At 32.8% G+C, this 22,226-nt stretch overlaps 1 protein-coding gene and 1 non-coding gene across 2 annotated transcripts in view; one reads left to right on the top strand and one right to left on the bottom strand.

Moving 5' to 3' along the window:
* The window catches only part of LOC132038994 (spindle pole body component 110), a 112,807-nt gene that overhangs the window by 18,553 nt on the left and 72,028 nt on the right, over positions 1 to 22,226 (bottom strand). The gene's annotated exons all lie outside the window — the stretch shown is intronic.
* LOC132041255 (U6 spliceosomal RNA) lies at positions 21,505 to 21,607 on the top strand. Its single transcript, XR_009410958.1, has one exon. It is a non-coding gene; the product is annotated as a U6 spliceosomal RNA (small nuclear RNA).

Genomic DNA, 22,226 nt, shown 5'->3' with positions numbered 1-22,226 from the left:
TCATGCACGTATGGCTGAAGTTCAAGAAAAAATGACCGAACTTCAAGCAAAAATGACTGACATCCAACTATTTTTACTTGAATTTCAATCATATGTAACTTCAGAGACTATGTCTGAGGTTTGGTTTTGTCAAGTATAACTTCAGACAATGCATGTCTGAAGTTGATATATGTGCAAAAAAAATTAAAAGGTGGATGCATTTGGACGGTGTTAATATAGGCCGGCTCACGAAATTTTACCTCCACTTAAACTGGCCTACTCCCGCACCTAGTTCGGGTCGGTTTCGAGTCGTCCCGTCTATTTGATACCATAGTGGTAAGTACCCCTTTATCCTTAATTTGAGGTTTCGAGTATGAGCTCAGGGAATGGAATCGCCTTTGGTAGACATCACTTTACCTCAAAGTGGAATTTTCCGGTACAAATCCAAATTAAATCAGACCCCATAGCGATACTTGATATCGGATGAATTTAAAAATAAAAAAAAAAACAGAAATTAAAGGAAACTTGACCCTTTATTTAAAGGATTATTTTGATCATTTCCTCACCAAAATAAACTTCAACACAATGAAGATAGTACCAGAACCTTGTGAGCTGTGAGCCTGTGACTAATAGCCACATTGTGGTCTTAAAGGAAGAACAAATCAAGAAGCCTTCCACTACTGTCATTAAAGAAAAACCTTGTTGTGAGTGGTAGCTAATTTTTTTCCGTCTTATGGGAAGTTGAATCCTATATATAAAGCTTCTATTCCCTAATTTCTGCTAAAAACTTGACTATTAATTTCGTCGTTGAAAATCATGCTGGTCAGAAAGTTCAAAAGACGGAAGCGTGGTCTTAATTTCCTACCAAGGGAACATTATCTGGATGAGTACGTTAGGCCTTTACCGTTAGCAGAAAGGACAGCGTACACATATACAAGATAATGAACGATTATGTTGCTAATGCCATCACGAAGGAAAATAGAACGAGAGGATTTGAAGTTTTCACGGTGCAAGTAAGAGGAAATTATATACAGAAGGATATTATTATGGATGTTTGTTGTGGAGATATGAAGCTCCAATTTTCATCATTACACAAGAGATAAATGAATTGCCAAAAATATGTGTATTGGGTGAAATCCGTGTCCGAGCTAGCCTCTATGACCGGGAACTTGGGGAGGTCGGGAGGTCCCCCACAACTGGCATCCACTCCCACCTACTCGGGTCACGTCAGTAAATCTCGATCAGAGCGCTGCGGCAGAGAAGCATGTGGGTCATAGTTGGGTCACGTCAGTCGACGCTAAGGGCATCATCTCTTTTCTCTTGTAACCTATCTCTCACTTTGCTCTTTAAGGAAACATACATCCGGGCTCATTAACTTTCTTTGAATTCATATTTGTCTTGTTCAATTTTACTAGTTCTCAAGTTCGGTATTTCCAGTATAAGTCTAATAATCATACATATTAACTCCGAAAGGAGAGTTTCCGGGATCAAATACGACTCGCTTGTGTTCAAACCCTTAAATTACAAATCTCTAACTGGTTATTCGTTTTCACCGAAAAACAATATGCTCAAGCGATTTATACTCTTGAATTAAGATTATTGGTTTAATTTCAATCGAATTTAATTAAGGAGTTTATGAATTTTAGAGTTTTATAGTATATAATTCTCTTGATCTTGATTTGCAAGCGAATGTGACCGGATCATAGGCAGATCAAAAGTTTAAATTTTGATTGATTCGTCATTTTACTTTTCAGATCATGGGTTTGGGTTTAATAGTCTCTTGAATTTTTTTTAAGAGTTTTTTCACATATATAAAAATTTTGCCTTAAATAAAATACTGAATTCGATAGAACAAGTACCACAAAGCTGCACATTGCCTGGTAAGTGGTAACATCGGTTGATGCATCATTAATATTGGTTTTTCCCATTTACTGCGAGTATTTTTTTAAAAATATATATATTTACAATGTCATATTTTATTAGGAAATGGGAAAAACCAATAATGATGCATTGATTAATTTGACGTGACCCCTAGACTTTTGCTCTCATTCTCACCGTCTTAAACCCCAAAATAGTTAAATTACTAGGTATATATTTTGAAAGATACCATAATAACACTAAGAATTACAATGGAATTAAATTACCTAAAATAAACAAATTACCATACATGTCTCGCATTTATTGATGTGACATGAATACTAATACAATAGGTTTTAACCTAATAGGAGTATATATGTACCCTCTTTAAACCCTAGGAATATATTCTTCTTCAGCGTACCAGAAACTTGCGACAAAAATAGCCAAATGATGATTTTAAATAAAGAAGAGGTAGCCAATAAGCCCTCCAATGATGAAAATTCTCAAGGTCCAATGTGTGAATAAGCAATTTGTGTTCTCCTCCTTTTCTACGCATGTTTGGGGATTTTTTATTTTTTATCTATCTCCCCTCAAACGAGAGGCACTTTTATTAGCTTCAGAGAAGCATCAAAACATAGGTAATACACCTCTGTACCTATCTTGTATGGACAGGTTCCATACTAAGAGTGATAGGATTTCTTTTAAGCTTACAAAAATAAGTTACATGAAGAGATTCACTCTTATGCTATACAAAATATACATCAAGGAACATCAAATGCATAGTTTCTATCTATACTCCTATCTATATTACAAAGACCCTTGATGAGATTCCTTCTCATTGTTGGCAATTGAATTCTGTCCATTTTCAATTCACCCCTAACTTCTTTTGGTAGATCTTGGAAATCAATAATCCGAGTAATAGTGCTGCAATCTAGTCCCCAGTTTGATAAACAGACTCTGTTACCCTCTCTAAAGCAGTGCTCAATGCTCCAACTCTCAGTCTGCATTAGAAGTCCCTGTATCTTCATAATAGAATCATTGATACTCCATGGAGGCTTTGAAGTATTCTTTATCCACTCTACTAGTAATTTGGAATCACTTTCCAATTCTAACCTTTTATAACCCTTTGGTATACACCATTCTATACCCTGTTCCATAGCTTGAGTTTCAGCAATATTGTTTGTAGTAATGCCCAAATGTACTCCAAATGCAGCAATAAATTGACCTCTATCATTCCTTACTACACCCCCTCCTCCACTATTCCCTGGATTTCCTTTAGAATATCCATCTGTATTTAGTTTAACATAACCAGTAGTAGGGAAGGACCATTTTTGGGGGATGGGTGTAATTTCTAGCAATTTCGATTCCAATAGAGATTTAGTTGAACATCATGATCCCCAATTTTATATTGAAGCAATAACTACTTCTAGCATTGATATAATTTCCTCATTACCTTATAATAATTCATCACTAATTTCTGCTCAGAACTTGACTATCGATTTCGTTGCCGAGAATCGTGCCCCTCGTGAAATAGATTGCGAGAACGCGGCGGTTTCGGTATCCCACAAGGGAGATGTTCTCTGGGTAAATTCGGTAGGCTTTCATCGTCAGCAAGAAGGAGAATGTACGTCGATATAGGTGCATTTCGGTAATTCGCCCGTCAATCTAAGAGGGGATGATGACGTGGCTAAGGAAATGAGTACTACGAGCGGGTATGGAGTTTTTACAGTGGACGTGAACGAAATTTATGATTCGGAAAAATTAGAAGTTCATTGTGAAGATGTGAAGACCCACCAGTTTTCGTCGTCATTTGCACAAGAGATCTCACCACAATTTCCAAGGAAATGCACCAACGTTAGACAACCCTCTTGATCTTGTAATTCTATATCTTATAATAACAGCCAGATAACAGCTAGCAAGTGCTTTTTTTTTTTTTTTTTTGAGAATATGAATTGTTATTGCAGTTTGAGAAATATTTTAGTTCCTTCAGAAAATTTTAAATGAGAATGCTTATTATTTTCGTGGCACATGTGACATGTTGTTGTAAAGTCGTTCTTTTACTAACTTGCCTGTTAAATATGGGGGGATAGATGAGATCTCTCCATCTTTAAAAATATGTTTTGGATTTGAGAATGGAGAAATTTTCTTTCCCTTTAAAATTCGGAATTAGTTGACCGGTGGATTCCGTATGTCAGATTGTTAAATTTTAAAAAAAGGACAATGGAAAAAAAAACTTGCCTATGCTGTTAGAGCAGTTGGCTAAATTACGTTTTTCTCGACCCTTTGGTTTTTGATTAATCCGAACTTTCTTTTAATTACGATATGCATGTACACTTCGACTATTTCATCGTGTGCCTGTAACGGCCAGTAGTATAGGTAATCTTGATGGAACAAGAGGTAGAATATATATCATTGTACTTCTCCTGCACTATGTATAATGCATAAGGGGTTCGGATAAATATGGGGCTAGCAGAAATTGAAAAAAAAAAAAAAAGGGATTGTTCTTATAACAAAATAAAAAGAAAGGATACATTTTCAAATAAAACCTATTAAAAATTAAATTAAAGTAGAAAAACCGTAATTGGACTTGAAAGAAAACAATTAACGCTAAAAATGGGGCAAAATTCAAATTTCGGTAAAAAATTAGGTGCTCACAATCTCAATAGAGAGCTTATTGTTGAACGAGTATAGTTTGCAAAGACACCAATCTTACGGGTAAAAACTTATCCGCACCGGGTTTTTATACCAAACTAATATAAGTACCATGGTTAAGTGATTTAATGAAGTAAAAATAAATGTTAAATAATCATGGTTTAATTAAAGAACTCTATATTTAAAAACACATGACAATATGACATGTATGTATTGACTAGATATAAACACCCGATTCGGGTACGTTTTTTCTAATGTTACGTGCCCCCACTTGTGCTGATCCTTTCAAAAAGATAAATTTAAATTAGTCAAAATTCAACTATAAAACAATTAAAAGTAGTACGTATAGGTAAAATAAAATTACTACCTGAAAATTTTGCTCACAATTTCTAAGGCCAGTGATGGCAAATAATGTTTGACCAAACTTTTAAAAACTGTGTCTAAGTATACTTTTCTTAAAGTGTTTTTCACAAAAGTGCTTTTGGGAAAAAACTACATTTTTAGCTGCTGAAAAGTAGCTTTTGCTACTCCCCAAATCACTAATTTCAAAGCTTGGTCAAACACCTCACTTTTTGGAAAAAATAAGCACTTTTAGCTTCCCAAAAGCTTGGTCAAATAGGCTATAAGTAAGAATATAGTAGATAAAAATTGATATAAAAATATATTAAAGACACGTGTCTTGCATTCATCATTTATCGTAAAAAAATTCACGAGGCAGGTTGTTTTGACACCGCCATTTAACGCACCCTGTTTTTTGCACATTGATCACTTCAGACATGCGGTTTCTAAACTTAAGCTTGACAAAACCAAATTAAGACACCGTTTCAGATGTTACATACGAGTGAAGTTCAATCATTTTTGCCTGAACTTCAGCTATATATGACTGAAGTTCATTCATTTTTGCCTGACTTCAACCATTTTTGCTTGAACTTCGTCAAGATATGGCTAAAGCTTGAGCTAAAATGGTTGAAGTCATGCAAAAAAGACTGAACTTCAGCCATGTATGGATGAAGTTAAAGCAAAAATGGCTAAACTTCTGCCATATGTGCCTAAAGTAAGGCAAAAATGACTAAACTTCAGTCATTCATGTCTGAAGTTTTCCTAAGTGGGTAAACGTGTAAAAAAATAAAAATAAAAATGGGCACAAGTTAAATGCCGGCATTAAAATACGATCCGTGCATGTTACCCCTTTATCTCAAAGTCATACTTCTTGACGAGAATTAAAATTAATCAGGACCCAAAGCGGATATCGAATACTGGATGAAAAATATAAAAACCCTAAAAATTAAAAGAAATATTCAAGGGACTATTTTGATCTTTTCTTCACCAAAGGAAACTTTTCCCCTTTATTTAAGGCAATATTTTAATCATTTCCTCATCAAATTAAACTTCAACAGAATGAAGATAGTACCAGAACCTTGTGACAATAATAGTCACATTGTGGTTTTAAAGGAAGAACATAGAACCAATAAGCCCTCCAATGGTGAAAATTCTCACAGTCCATGTGTGCAAATTCTAGTATCACTTATGTTCGGTCTCTGCACATGTTTTTATTCGGCCGTAATTATTTCCTGTTTTATTGATAATACTCCTAAATTTTCAATTGAAGCAATCACAGCTTCTAAAATTGTTATTTCCTCATCATCATCATCGTTGTCTCCTTATTATGCGTCCCTTTATGCTCAAAACTTGACTATCAATTTCATCGTTGAAAATCCTGCTCCACGTGAAGTTGAGTACAAAAACGCAGTTGTTTTAATTTCCTACAAGGGAAATATTCTCTGGGCGAACACGTTAGGACTTTATTATCAACATAAAAGAAAACGTACGTCGATATAGGTGAATTTCAATAATTCGCCTGTCGAGATAAGAGGCTATGATGTGGCTAAGGAGATGAGTACTAACAGTGGGTATGGAGTTTTCACGGTGGACATAAATGGAATTCACAATTCAAAGAAATTGGAGGTTCATTGTAGAGATGTGAAGATCCACCCATTTTCGTCGTCATTTACACAAGAGATCACATCACGATTTCCAAAGAGATGCTCCCACGTCAGACATGATAATATTATTTCACCAGGCATTATCTGTTCCTGCTATGTAGATTTAGAATTTTATAATACTAACATCTTTTGAAAAAATAAATTGAGATTGTAGTCAAATGGGACCCCCCCCCCCCCCCCCCCCCCCCAAACCCAAAACACACACACACCAGCTAACACCACTATAAACTTAACATAGATGGTTTGACCATAGAAAATCCAGGAATTAGTGGCATAAGTGGTATCTTTAGAAATAGTAACGGAGACTGGGTACTGGGATTTATGAAAGGCCTCCCGCACACTACAAATACCAGGTTAGAATTACTTACCTTATTACAGGAGTTGCGCATTGCTAATAGAGACAAGCTAATTCCATTGCAAATCCAGACAAACTCGACCGAGGGAATCATCTTACTGAGAAATGGAAATCTCAATTTTAACCCTATTCTATTTGAATGCAGGTACCTATGAGCCAGACTGGAAAGCCTACACTTAGGCACACATACATGGAGCAAAACAGGGTTGCAGACCTACTAGCCAAGGAAGAAACTTTTTTGGAGATATTGTCCCACCTAGCCGTTGTTCTTTTGGTTGTTGTGGATGTGTATATGACAGACAAACGCTGAACTACTTTTGTTAGATATATTTCAGATTGTAATAGTAATGATCTACATGACTCCAAAACAACTGGTCATTTGGTCCAGCGAGATCCTGTATTTTGTTATGATGCATAATATATGATAACTACATCTTTTAAGCAAAAAGATTGAGATTGTAGTTGGAAACTATTTATTTTAATTTCTTCCCCTGATTTTACATGAGAATGCTTATTGTTTTCAAAGCGCTTTCTCCTTGTAAGGCTTTTCTTTTGCTAATGTGGTCATGTGATGGATCAGATCCCTCATCCGGATCGAATCTGAATTAGTCAGGTTAATTAGTGAATTTCAAATAACAATGGTTAAATAATATTGGAATGGATTCTAAAAATAAATAAATAATGGAATGGATAAAGAGAATGTCATGATTCACAATTCATTTTTTGTATGAGTCTTAAAAATATCCCCATGCATAGGTTCTACAGCCTTTGATTTATGATTAATTAGTTCTATCCATGCATAATATCACGAAAAATAGATACTATAAATTATTGACCGCCAAGATAATGTTTGATATCCTGATAGTATCGTTGTGCCCATCGCTATTACAAAACCTATAGTACCTTCCATACCTTTCATAAGAACTTGATAATCAGTGAAAACAATAATTACTTCAAAGAGAGAATAGAGGAATTTTCTATTCCATATCCTGAATTAATATCTTGTACAGCTCCTTGATGCACTGTGGATAATGCGCTAGGGGTTCTTATAAATATGGAGCAGAAATTGAAAACAAAAATGAAAAAGCTTTTTGCTTATAACAAAATCTAAAAGGAAGGATAGATTCTCAAATAAAACCTACTAAAAATAAATTTAAAGTCAAAGCATGAAGATTAGACTTAAAAAAAAAAAACATTTAACGTTAAAAATGGGGTAAAACTCAGATTCAGTCAAAAATTAGGTGTTTACAATCTCAATGGAGAGCTTGATGTTGAACGAGTGTGCTTTGTTATTGGGAGAATCTATATATTTCTTTATCCACATCAGGCATTTACACCGAAATAATATAATTTATCATGATTAAATGATTTAATGAAGTAAAAGATATGTTAAATAATACTCCTTCTGTCCTAATTTATGTGACACTTTCGTTTCTTGAGATTCAAATTATGTAAACTTTGACCAACATTTGTATTTTTTCACCATATTGACATGAGAAGAATTGCAACTTGTAGTACTTTTTGTAGTTTTTGAATATCTAATTTTAATTCCAAACATTAAGTTGATCTAATCCAATTAGGTTTAAAAATTAGTCAAATTGATTCTCGGGAAGCGGAAGATGCCACATAAATTTGGACGGAGGGAGTAATGATTTTGTAAAAAAACTTTATATTCAAGCACATGACATGCATGTATTGGCTAGATATAAACACCCGCTACGAGTAAGTTTTTACCAATATTACGTGCCTAACTTTGTACAGATCTTTTCAAAAAGAAAAATTCAAATAGCAAAACTTAGACACTTAAATTCAACTATAAAACAATTAAAAGTAGTAGGTATATGTAAATTACAATTACTAGCTACCTGAAAAAAAGTGGAAGCAAAACTGACCAAATTACTATAAAAATGTTGTACTCACAATTTCTAAGGCTCATGATTTAGAATTATTATGAAATGAATATCACAAAAATTAGTAGAGGTGAGTTAGAGTAATATCCTGGAATCTTTTTTTCATTAATATGATTCGAATCGTACTTTTTTCAAAATATATACTACCATTACAATGGTTTTTATACTTATTCACCTTTTTTAAAGTGTTGATACTGCCATTAAATATCTCACGTGCGCCACTGACAAATGACAATATATATGGTAATTACTTGTTGAATACCGGCTAAGAATACGATAGTTAAAAATTGAAATAAAAATATATTAAAGACACATGTCTCGAATTCATCAGTTTACTATAAAAATTTCATGGGACAATAGTTTTTGTCGCCGCAATTTAACCTGCACCCACATTGTAAATTTTTTTGCACATACACTTCAGATATGAAGTTGTGTACAAGTGAAGTTCAATCAGTTTTGCCTGAACTTCAGCCATATATTCAGTCATTTTTGTCGGACTTCAGCGATATTTGTTTGAACTTCAGCAACATACAACTAAAGCTCGAGCAAAAAATGGCTGAAGTTAGAAAAAAATGATTAAACTTTAGCCACATATAGATGAAGTTCAGGCAAAAGTGGCTAAACTTCAGCCATATGTGCCTGAAGTAAGGCAAAAATGACTGGACTTCAGCCGTATATGACTAGAATTCAAGCAAAATTGACTGAAGTGAGGCATGAATGACTGAACTTCAGCCATATGAAACTTTAGACATTGTATGTTTGAAGTTGCTCAAAGTGGGTGCACGTGTTAAACAAAAAATTAAAAGCTGGCACAAGTCAAATAACGGCATAAAAATTGGGATCTATGCAGTTTGCCCCACTTTACCTCAAAGTGAGACTTTCTGCCGCGAATTTAAAGTAATCAGACTCCAATGCGCATATCCAATACCAGATGCAAAATATAATTAAAAAAACTAGAGATTAAAGGAAACTTGACCCTTTATTTAAGGGACTGTTTTGATCTTTTCCTCTCCAAAGGAAACTTTCCCACGTTATTTAAGGCACTATTTTGATCATTTCCTCACCAGATTAAACTTCAACAAGATGAAGATAGTACCAGAACCTTGTGACAATAATAGTCTCATTGTGGTTTTAAAGGAAGAAAAAAGAACCAATAAGCCCTCCATTTATGGTGAAAATTCTCACGGTCCATGTTGCAATTTGCAATGTCTACAGTTTCTTGTGATTTTTCTCTTCATAATAATAGTCATATTGTGGACTAACTTAATTCATTGCTGTTTAGATGAATATCATCCCCAACTTTCAATTGAAGCAATCACAGCTTCTAACATTGATATAGTTTCATCATCATCATCATTGCCTCCTTATTATGCATCCCTTTTTGTTCAAAACTTGACTATCAATTTCGTCGTTGAAAATCCCTCTCCACGTGAAGTTGAGTACAAGAGTGCGGTCGTTTTGATTTCCTACAAGGGAAATATTCTATGGGTGAACATTTTAGGCCTTTATCATCAACAGAAAGGAGAACGTATGCCCGTACAGGTGCATTTCGATAATTCACCCGTCGAGATAAGGAGCGATGACGTGGATAAGGAGATGAATACTACAAGTGGGTACGGAGTTTTCACGGTGGACATATTTGGAATTTACAATTCGAAGAAATTGAAAGTTCGTTGTAGAGATGTGAAGATCCACCAGTTTTCATCGTCATTTACACAAGAGATCACATCAAGATTTCCAAAGAGATGCTCCCACGTTAGACATCATTCTTGATCTTGTTTTTTCACAAGGCACTATATGTTCATGCTCTCTAGATTTAGAATTTTATAATAATATTATTTTTTGGGAATATGAACTATTGAGATTGTAGTTAACATCCCTATAACTTTAACATAGATGGTTTGACCCTAGAAAATTCAGGAATTGTTGGCATAGGCGGGACCTTTAGAAATATCAACGGGGACTGGGTATGGGATTTATGAAAGGCATCCCGCACACTACAAATACCAGGTCAGAATTACTTGCCTTATTACAGGGATTGCACATTGCTAATAGAGACAAGCAAATTCCGTTGCAAATTGAGACAAACTCGACCGAGGTAATCATCTTACTCAGAAATGGAAATCTTAAATTTAACCCTATGTGATGTGAATGCAGGTGCCTGCAAAAATCAAAGACACAAACAAAAAGAAATTAAACAAAAAACTTACATCCTCGTAAACTAAAAGCAATGCTTTCTCATTCTCCATTAATTTGTCCGTGTGTTGTCTTTCAAAAAATAAGGGTCTCTACCAAATTCTGCACAAAAAAACTTACAAAAAAGAATACAAAATCTAAGTAGCAGTAGAATATTGCTAAAAGTGAAAATATTATCAAAGATTATAAAGAAATCCTTGAAATTGATTTTGTGTTCTTCGTTAAATTCAGCCACCGATCTTTTCTCTTGCTAACCCATAAATAATGTAGTGCAAGTTTCTTTGCTAATGATACTAAATACACGTCTTATAAACATATGAATCCTAATGATAAATAACTTAATTGTAGAATATGAATCCTAGTGTATATCTCATATAAATCCTAATTATTACAAGTCAATCCAATATGGAATAAAAGAAATATTAATTTTGAAGGGCATAAAAGTCAATCAACATTTAGAAAATATTTTGGTTGTTCAACATTTAGCGAAAATTATTCGTGCTTATATATAAATAGACATACCGTTAATATAAATAATTTTTACATCATTCGGTCACTGACAATGCTCATAACTATTTTTTTTTAAAATAAATAAATGAAAACTACCACATAGTGGTGGTGGTGGTGGAGTTGGAGTTTATTAAAATGTAATATAGCACACAAAAAAGTTTGCAAACTTCATAACTTAAACTCTATAAATTTGCAAAAATAGGTCACTTTTCCCCCCTTCTTTTTCTAGTTGTTAAGAGTTACTTTACTTTGTAAAATAAATTTTCCAGGATAAGGAGGTGAAATACACATCTTGAAGAACAAAGTAGAACTCTATCACTAATCAAACTCTATCTTCTTGCTCCTATTTCTCCGGATAAAATTAGCAAATAGTTACTCCATCTGTTCCAATTTATGTGATATAATTCGGTCAAATTTCTTTATTTTGAATGTGAATTCGGACATCTTTAAGTTTTTTGAAAAATAATTTATATATTTAGAAAGTACATAAAAAGTTCTATAAGTTACAATCATTAACAATTTAAAATATTTAAAGGACGTATGAATGAATTGAGGTCAATTTTTTTTTGTTTGACTCTCGAAATCCGAACTGCACATAAATTGGGATAGAGGGAGTATATTTCAGAAATTTTCAAAATAGAATCGGAAAAGGTCGATGGACGATGTTTCTACTATTTATCTTCATAAATGGAGTTCGATGTAACTGGTTTGTTTTCTTGACAAAAAAAAAAAAAAAAAAAAAAAAAAAAAACAATGAGCACATCAAGTATACTCTTAAATAACTCAAATACCATATGATGCTACAATCCGTTGCTAAAACGAATGAAGAAAATAATGAAAAAGTTCCACTCTTAAAGCTCCAACTAACTAAGTTTCTTAATTCTCTTTGCTTTTTAGCTATTGATTTCTTCTTATAATACAGGAAATTAGTTTTTGTTTTTTTGGCGACTTTATATTTACATGACAATCTCTTCAATTGTCACAAAAGTAAAAGTTTTGTGGCTACTCAAAAGATTGCCACAAAAAGTAAAGGTTTTTGTGTCGATCAACATTTTGCCGGTAAACTAGAGTTCTAGACTTCTAGTGACGAGTTTGGTAGTATTTGTGGTACAAATACACAATGAAATAGTTAACGTAATTTAGCTACTCACTCTCTTTTATTTTCTCGCTTTTTTATTTAACCATATGGTATACGAAGTTCACCGGTTCATTTATATTCAGATTCAAATCGCGTTGAGCCCATTTAAAGGGGAACAAATTTCTCCGTTTTCAACTCGAGACTTCTAGATGAAGAGGAATGGATCTTATCCATCTCACAAGACATTTACATAGACAAGTTAGCAAAAGAACAATTTCACGAGAACAAGTGCACGCTGTGAAAAGAACAAGCATTCTCATATTAAAATCAGAGGAAGAACTTAAAATAATTTGCAAACCGCAATATAATTCATATTCTCAAAAGATGTTATTATTAAATTTAAATCTAGATAGTTTGAACATATAATGGTAAAAGATAAGATCACGAGTGATAGCTGTGATGTCTAACGTAGGGGGAGCATCTCTTTGGAAATCGTGTTGTGATCTCTTGTGTAAATATAGACGAAAATTCGTGGATCTTCACATCTCTACAATGAACTTTCAATTTCTTCGAATCGTAAATTCCATTCACATCCACTGTGAAAACTCCATACCCACTCATACTACTCATCTCCTTGGCCACGTCATCGCTCCTTATCACGATGGGCGAACTATCAAAATTCACCTGTAATACGGTGCGCTCCCCTTTCTGCTGATGATAAAGGCCTAACATGTTAGTCCAGAGAACATCTCCTTTGTAGGAAACAGTAACGACCACACTCTTGCACTCGATTTCACGAGGGGCGTGATTTTCGACGACGAAATTGATAGTCAAGTTCTGAGCAGAAAGGGATGAATAATAAGGATTAATTGATGATGATGTGGAAATATCCATATTAGAAGCTGTGATTGCTTCAATTGAAAATTGGGGACGCTGTGCTTTTGTATCTATATCAAATTTGATAACCAGAGAAATAAAACCCATGAACAAACTTATCAAACTGCCCACAAAAAAACTTTTAAGCAAATTATTCCATGAAAATTTATATTTTTCAACATTGGAGGGCTTATTGGCTTGTTCTTTTTTTAATACCATAGTTTGGCTATTTTTGTCACAAGTTTCTGGTACGATACTCATTGAAGTATATGATGAATTTAAGGATTAAAAGAGGGTACATATATACTGGTGTTAGAAGACTAATTTAGAGTTAGAAAACCTAAATTGTTTAGAATTCGATATTTGCTAGTTTATTTTTCTAGTTAAAATTATATAAAAAGTATTTTTCTAATTTTTCTGGGTTCTATTTAAAGTAGGTCTAGATTCTAATTTCTAATACCCATTGAAGGAGATGATCACAAATTCAGGATGGTATATATTTTATGTAGGGTTTCAGGCGGTGAGAATAAGAAATTAGTACATTTTTTATTTTTTTATTTTTTGCATAAAATAATATAATGATTACCTCGTAAAATTATGCAGGTATTATGTAAAAAGAAAACTAAAACCGTAACCAAACCATTATATGTGTTATTATATCCTAAGTTTTATACGGAGATTAAGTGATTAACTCTATCAATAAAATAATTTTATACATAAATTATTACTTTTGAAACACCAACACAAACTGTCTACTTTAAATTTGGATTAAAAAAGGGTAAATACATTGGGTTAAAAATTTTTGTACTTAAAATTTACATCGAACCAATAAATGCGATGGAAATTGTCTTTAATATTTTTATTTTTTTAATTTTTAGCTATTATTCTTAAACACGGTACACGTTTGGTAGCACTAATTTTTGGAATTAGTTAAAATGAAGCCCAATATATAAGGTGGGATATCCCAGCACTAAGTTTGGAATTAATTTTGTACCATGTTTGGTAGAAGGTATAAAATTATCCTGGATAATTTTATACCTTCTACCAAACAAAGTATAAAATGAAGCCCATAGTTAAAGGTGGGATATCCCACCTTATCCCATTAACCTTGGGATTATTTTATCTCACCTTTTAGATGGGATAAATTAGTCCCAAGATTGGATTATAATACCGGGATAATTTTGTCCGGGTTAAAACGACCACTAAGTATCTACCATACATGTTTTATTTACAAAGGGGGTTTTGTTTATTTTAAGTAATTTAATTATATTTATACTATGACTTAGATATTTTCTATAAATACTTTAAGGACATTTCAGTTAATTTAACAGAATAAATAAATCTTTATTAACACCTTTTTATTAAACACGTTAATTATATATTATCAGTTTCAACACTTCTATTTAAATACGTAATTGCTATCTAAAATCACAACTGAGCAGATTTTATGGGCTAAGGTTTATCATCCAACATTAGCCCATTTCGTAATGGGCTTTTGAGAAAAAGCTCAACTAGACAAGAGGCTTTTCGATTCTGAAAATATTTGAAATATTTGATTTTTTTTTTTTTAATCTGCGTTGTCTATTTGAAGTTATATTTTTTTGTCTGTTTCTCCATTTGGACAAAATTTCCATGCTGCTATTGCATGGCTAGTAACTTCGGCCCCGACCCACGAATTATCTCACGTTCACGCAGGCTTCTAGTAAGGGCAGCACCTCCAGGGTATAATGTAGGCGGTTTATCCTGACACAAACATCTGTGATTGATTTTATTGCTCAAAGCGTAGCCTATAGGTCACGCGAAAATAAATTTACCAAAATTGTTCCACCAAGCATCCCGCATTCACACGATAAAATTAGTTTTACTGATTTTATTTCTAAGAAAGCTCTCACTTCACATATTGTTATTATCACAATACTTACCAACTGAAACAATTTCAGGAATATGTGAACATGAACAATAATTGATTTCCAGAATATTCCCTTATTGGCTCAGGGAAAGAGAAAGATGAAAGATAGCTTTGAGAAGTACAAGCGAAGATTTGAATGGTTTCGAGTCTAAGAAATGGAAAACCCCTGAAACTCATAGGAAGGGAATGTTTTGTTAGTCTCACGTGAGTGTGAGATGGATTAATCTGGTTCCTTTTATGATTTTGGACAATTCTCGCCTCATAAGGTAACTTTTGGACTTGAGTTAGACTCAAAATTTATTTCTTATCATGATATCATAAATGAGATAGGAAAAAAGTCACGGTGTAACCTATTTGGACACCATTATTATATTTAACATGTACACGCATACTTAGATATTTTGAAATTTTAAAAACAAAAGTAGCAAGTATTAATTATCATCAAAAAATTAAATTATTGGTGACATATAACATAATATACTCTGTTAACCCTACGAACAACTTGCTTTTGTAAAGATGATCCTTTGCTAACTGCCCTATGGCTATATATATATATACTCTGTTAAGTATGCAATACTTGCTATTTTTTTTTTTTTTTTTGCATGTCTGAAGTTGTTCCGAAGTGGATAGACTTCAGAACAAAATCAAGTATTGCATACTTAGATATTTTGAAATTTTAAAAACAAAAGTAGCAAGTATTAATTATCATCAAAAAATTAAATTATTGGTGACATATAACATAATATACTCTGTTAACCCTACGAACAACTTGCTTTTGTAAAGATGATCCTTTGCTAACTGCCCTATGGCTATATATATATATTCTGTTAACCCTACGAACAACTTGCTTTTGTAAAGATGTTCCTTTGCTAACTGCCCTATGGCTATATATATATATATATATGATAGTAATCATATGAATATGATGGAATGAAATCGTTTTGATGGAGAATGTTTTACCACTCTAAGTGAGACTTCCCGCCTCCTCAATACGGAATACCAACCCGATTAATTAAGACTCACATCATGTTATGTCCAGGAGTTTTGCACTTCTATAAATTACCCTTCAAACAAAAACACAATATCATCCACAATGTAGCCATTAAAAGGGTCTCGTTTAGGGGGAGATTTTTCTCTCAAAAGTTTTATGATTTTATATTAGTTTTACATATGTAAATCAATTGATCAAACCATATTAGAAGGTTATGTCGCTTTTAGTATGTTTTTCTTTGTCTTCTGATTTATCGTTGATCAAGGTTTGCAATTATTAGATTTCTCGTGACGTGACACCTTTTTATTTCGATCCCAACATGAAGAACAATTTTACAAGATGCAAGTGTTGTGAAAATAACAAGCATTCTCATTTAAAATCCTAGGAAGAAATTAAAATAATTTCCAAACTGCAATATCAATAATTCATATTATTTTTATTTTAAATATAGAGATCAACACGAACGTGGGAGGAGCATCTCTTTGGAAATCGTGATGTGATCTCTTGTGTAAATATCGACGAAAATTCGTGAATGTTCACATCTCTACAATTAACTTTCAATTTCTTCGAATCGTAAATTCCATCCACTTCCACCATGAAAACCCCGTACCCACTCGTAGTACTCATCTCCTTGGCCACGACATCACCCATTATCTCGATGGGGGAACTATTGAAATTCACCTGTAATACAGTGCGCTCCCCTTCCTGTTGATGATAAAGGCCTAACGTGTTTGTCCAAAGAACATCTCCCTTGTAGGAAATCGTAACTACCGCGCTCTTGCACTGGATTTCACGAGGGGCGTGATTCTCGACGACGAAATTGATGGTCAAGTTCTGAGCGGAAAGGGATGAATAATAAGGATTAATCGATGATGATGTGGAAATATCAATATTAGAAGCTGTGATTGCTTCAATTGAAAATTGGGGACGTTGTGCAATTGAATCCATATCATGTTTGATACCCCAACACATAAAACCTATGAAAAAACTTATCAAAATGCTCACTAAAAATACTATAAGAAAATCCCCACATGAAAATTTATTATTTTCACCATTGGAGGGCTTATTGGCCTGTTCTTTCTTTAAAACCATAATTTGGCTATTTTTGTCACAAGTTTCTGGTACTATACTCATTGAAGTATATGATGAGTCTAAGGATTAAAAGAGGGTACATATATATTGGTATTAAAAGACTAATTTAGAGTGGGAATAGGAAACCTAAATTGTTTAGAATTCGATATCTGTTAGTTTATTTAATTATTCATCAAAAAAAAATGTCTAATACGATTTGTAGTTAAAATTATATAGAAAAGATTTTTCTAATTTTTCTCGGTTCTATTTAAAGTAGGTTTTTCTGATTACTAATACTCATTGATGGAGATTTTCACGAATTTAGGATGGAATATATATTATTCCTAGGGTTTCAGGCGGTGAGAATAAGAAATTAGTACACACTTTTTTTTTTTTGCATAATAATATAATTATTCCCTCATAAAATTATGCAGGTATTTGTAAAAAGAAAACAAAAATCCTAACCAAACATTATATGTGTTATCCTAAGTTATATACGGAGATTAACTCTATCAATAAAATAATTTTATACATAAATTGTTACTTCTGAAACACAAACACAAACTGCCCCTAGGGTTTAAAGAAGGGTAAATATATTGGGTTAAAAATTTTGTACTTTAAATTTACTTCGAATCAATAAATGCGAAGCGAAATATATGTCTTTAATATTTTTAATTTTTAGCTATTGTTACTTAGTCGGTAAGTATTTACCTTGCATGTTTTGTCTATATAGGAAGTCGGTGCACTATAGTAAGTCGCAAGATTTGTTATTTCAGGTAATTTAATTATACTATAGATCTTAGTGTCATGTTTGGTTGCAATGCAATATTATATATACTTAGATATTTTCTATAAATACTTTAAGGACATTTCGGTCAGTTTAAGATAATAAATACTTATCAACGCCTTTTTATCAAACACGCTAATTACATTTTATTATCAGTTTTAACACTTCTATACAAGCACATAAGTGCTTATTTAAAAACTCAGGTTTAACACTTAATATTCTCAATTACTTCAAACCCAAAAATTAGTAGAATAGATGCCATACGTGAAAGTTCAAAATTTTCACCATTGGAGGGCTTATTGGCTTGTTCTTTCTTTAAAACCATAATTTGGTTATTTTTGTCACAAATTTCTAGCGCGATATGTACTCATTGAAGTATTGAAATCTAAGGGTTTAAAGAGAGTACATATATATTGGTGTCAGAAGACTAATTCAGAGCCGGAATAGAAAACCTAAATTGTTTAGAATTCGATATTTGCTAGTTTATTTAATTCATATCTAATTAGGATTTGTAGTTAAACTTATATATAGAGTATTTTACCTAATTTCTAGTTGAAATTCTAATATATACCATCGTCAATTCTTGATCATCAACTTTGAATTAAAGATGCAACCAGAAGAACAAACCAATAATTCCTCCACTAGTGGCACTTTTGAGTGTCGAGAAAGGCTTTATACTTCAGTAATATTTCTCTTCGTTGTTTTAACCCTTTTGTATATGATTTCAGATATATTAGCTGCTGCAGCTCATGCATCCTATAAAGCTTCTCTTCCCAGATTTTCTATTGAAGAAATCACATCTTCTAATATTAATATTTCTTCTTCATCATCATTGCCTCATTATTCATCCCTTTCCGCCCAAAACTTAACTATCAATTTCGTCGTCGAGAATCATGCCCCTCGTGAAATCGAGTGCAAGGTCGCTGTCGTTACAGTTTCCTACAAGGGATATGTCCTCTGGACGAACATGTTAGGTCTTTATCAGCAGGAGAAAGGAGAACGCACGTTACTACAGGTGAATTTTGATAATTCTCCCGTCGAGATAAGGGGCGATAATGTTGCTAAGGAGATAAGTACTACAAGCGGGTACGGAAATTTCACGGTGGATGTTATTGGAATTTATGATTCGGAGAAATTATTCATTAATTGTAGAGATGTGAAGATCCACCAGCTTTCATCGTCAATTGCACAAGATATCACACCACAATCTCCAAAGAGATGCTCCATCGCTTGATCTTGTTAGGATTAATTTTTCAATATATGTTTTGAGAATTATATGAATTTAGAATGCAGTTTGGAAATATTTTAATTTCTTCCTAGGATATGATTTGCTATTTATCGAATTCAATTAAGTTTTATATTTCTCTTGATCTTGTTAGCTTTGTTTCCACGAGATACTATGTTCTAATTTTGAATTCAATTACTACTATTATTTTCACAACACTTGCTCTTGTAAAGACGTTCCTTTGCTAACTGTCATATACTATAGATTTGACATGAGAATAACAATCATCAAGAAATATGGTGGGATGGACAAAATTCTTCTATCCTTAATTAGAGGTCTCGGGTTTTAAATATGAAAATAGAATTTTTTTTTTCCTGATATTGTCTCCCCCTTAAAGAAGTCTTACGTGATATGAATCTGGATTAGTTTGATCTCCCCCCTTAAAACGAATCCCACGTGATGTGAATCTGAATTAGTTCAGTGTCCCCCTTAAACGAGTCCTACGTAATGTGAATCTGTATTAGTGCAGTCTTCCCCTTAAATGAATCCTACGTGGTGTGAATCAGGATTAGTTTAGTCTCCTCCTGAAAGGAGTCAGTCAGAACAAAGCCAGGATTGCATTGAATATTGCTCTCATCACAGTTAAGCTTGCCCTATCATTCTTGGTTTTCTTTTTCATTTATTATTAACCATCTAAATTTAATTTAACAAATTTTCACAAAGTTCTAATAATTTAAATTCATTTAACCATCTTGATTTAGATTTTGATGTGATATTTAAACTTTACAAGAAAAAAAAAAAGCAACAGGAGTAATTAACAGTATCAGTTGAATATATTCATGAATATGTGGGAAGGTCCTAACCTAAGAATAGGGATTCATTACTTTTATTAATTGATTCCACTGTTGAACTTGTAACATATCGATTATACTGCATGAACAAACTTTTTTTTTTGGCCTACTTAAACAATATAAACGGAATTCAGTTTACATAAGGATAATCTCTAAAAGATTGCAAAATCATACTAGTTAATTAGTCACGGCTACAAAAGGAAGGAAGATCAAGAGATTCACAAGTAAAGCAAGAAAATAATTACATCTATCCGATAAAAATAAAAGAAAATAAATGTTCATAACTAGTAAAAGGAGGACATCAAGAGATAAACAAGAAAAGAAAAATTATAACTTCGAGAAAAACCAATATTGTGTAGAATTTCAATGAATACTTTATCGATATGTCAATCTATTGTCGATTCAGAATTTAGACTCTAACTCTATCTATCTATACTTATGTTACCTTAAGTATCATGAAAGTCACTAAGAGGGAATTTAAACAAGCTCATAAGTTGGTCAAACTAGCTTATAAGCACAGCTTGTCTACGTGTTTGGTAACAAAATCATCCAACTTGTGATTTTTTAGCTTATAAGCACTTTTGGTTTGACCAATACTTTTACTATTTTATCCTCAACATTTTTTGTAAGTCTCAAAATACGTTTTCCATAATAGAATCCCTAACTTTCTCTTCACTCTTTATTCGTCTTTCACCTTTTCTTTACAAGAATACTTTTAAATTTATAATTTTTGTCAAAGTTTTAAGGGTATTTTAGAAATTTCAACAAAACAGCAGCTTATCAGCACTTCTTTACCCAATACATCAACTGCTTGTTATCAGTTTCAACACTTCTATCCAAATACGTAACGACTTATCTATAAGATCATTTTCAATATCTAAAAGCTTTTCAATACTTATTGCTTACCAGCTATTTTTAATCAGCTAATCTAAATGGATTTTCAGTTATATTTATAACCAAAAAGTCACTCAAGTTTGTTTAAATAATATCTCACATGTATAATGCTTGAAAAATGAATGCAAAATTAGAGGTAGATTAAATGGTTTGTAAAGCTACAAAGTGTATTTTCCTACTAGCCCAAGTCATTCCTGGTAGTATAGTCGTAATGGGCTTTTAAAAGAAGCCTCAACTAAACAAGAAAAGAAGAGCTTTTTCCGGTTCTATTCCAACGAGGCACCCAACTAGATAGTCCCACATCGACCAAAAGCTGGAACTCTCTTCAATTTATATAGCAACACCTTAACACTTGTGTTCGTCCCTTCGGGGACATCCGATAAAATTGGAACGATACAGAGAAGATTAGCATGGCCCCTGCGCAAGGATGACACGCACAAATCGAGAAATGGTCCAAATTTTTTTGACAATCCAATCCCCCATTTTTGCTCTGTGTTTATGGTCACAATGTTTTTTTTTTTTTTTTTTGCTCCATTCGACATTTTTGATCCGGGCTCTCCATTTGAAGGCATTATGGTTTATACAGACCAAAGTGTTATACGGTGTTGGAAATTAATCTTCTGTTTATAATCTCAAAATTAATGAAGGCATGAAGGCTTTGTTATTTTAATGAAGTGGAAGCAACAATAAGTGGTTTAGTGAAGTTTTTAATGAAGTGATTCTTGATGAGGTTGTTAATGACGTTTGAAATGTGAGTTCTTGAGTTGAAGTGTAGTTTAGGATTTTTTATCTCTGTGGTCGAGAAATAGTCCATTTTTTTTTTTTTTTAAAGCTTTTTGCTTTATCAATATTAATTTGAGTTTTCTTAAATTTTTGTTTACAGAGTGAAATGTGAATTTTGCATTGATCACATTGTTCAGTGAGCAAATTTGGGCTTGGAACATATTACGTATCACACCAATAAAAATAATTAAAGAAATAGACTATGTGTGAGTTTAAATATTTTAAATGTTTTCTTAATTTGGGTGAATGTATCTTTTGAGCTTGTTATTTGATATTTAAATAGAAGATAGTGTTAAATG

Source organism: Lycium ferocissimum, chromosome 12 (genome assembly GCF_029784015.1).
Source record: "Lycium ferocissimum isolate CSIRO_LF1 chromosome 12, AGI_CSIRO_Lferr_CH_V1, whole genome shotgun sequence".
NCBI classification, from domain to species: Eukaryota; Viridiplantae; Streptophyta; class Magnoliopsida; order Solanales; family Solanaceae; genus Lycium; species Lycium ferocissimum.
This window is presented reverse-complemented; position numbering and strand designations above follow the sequence as displayed.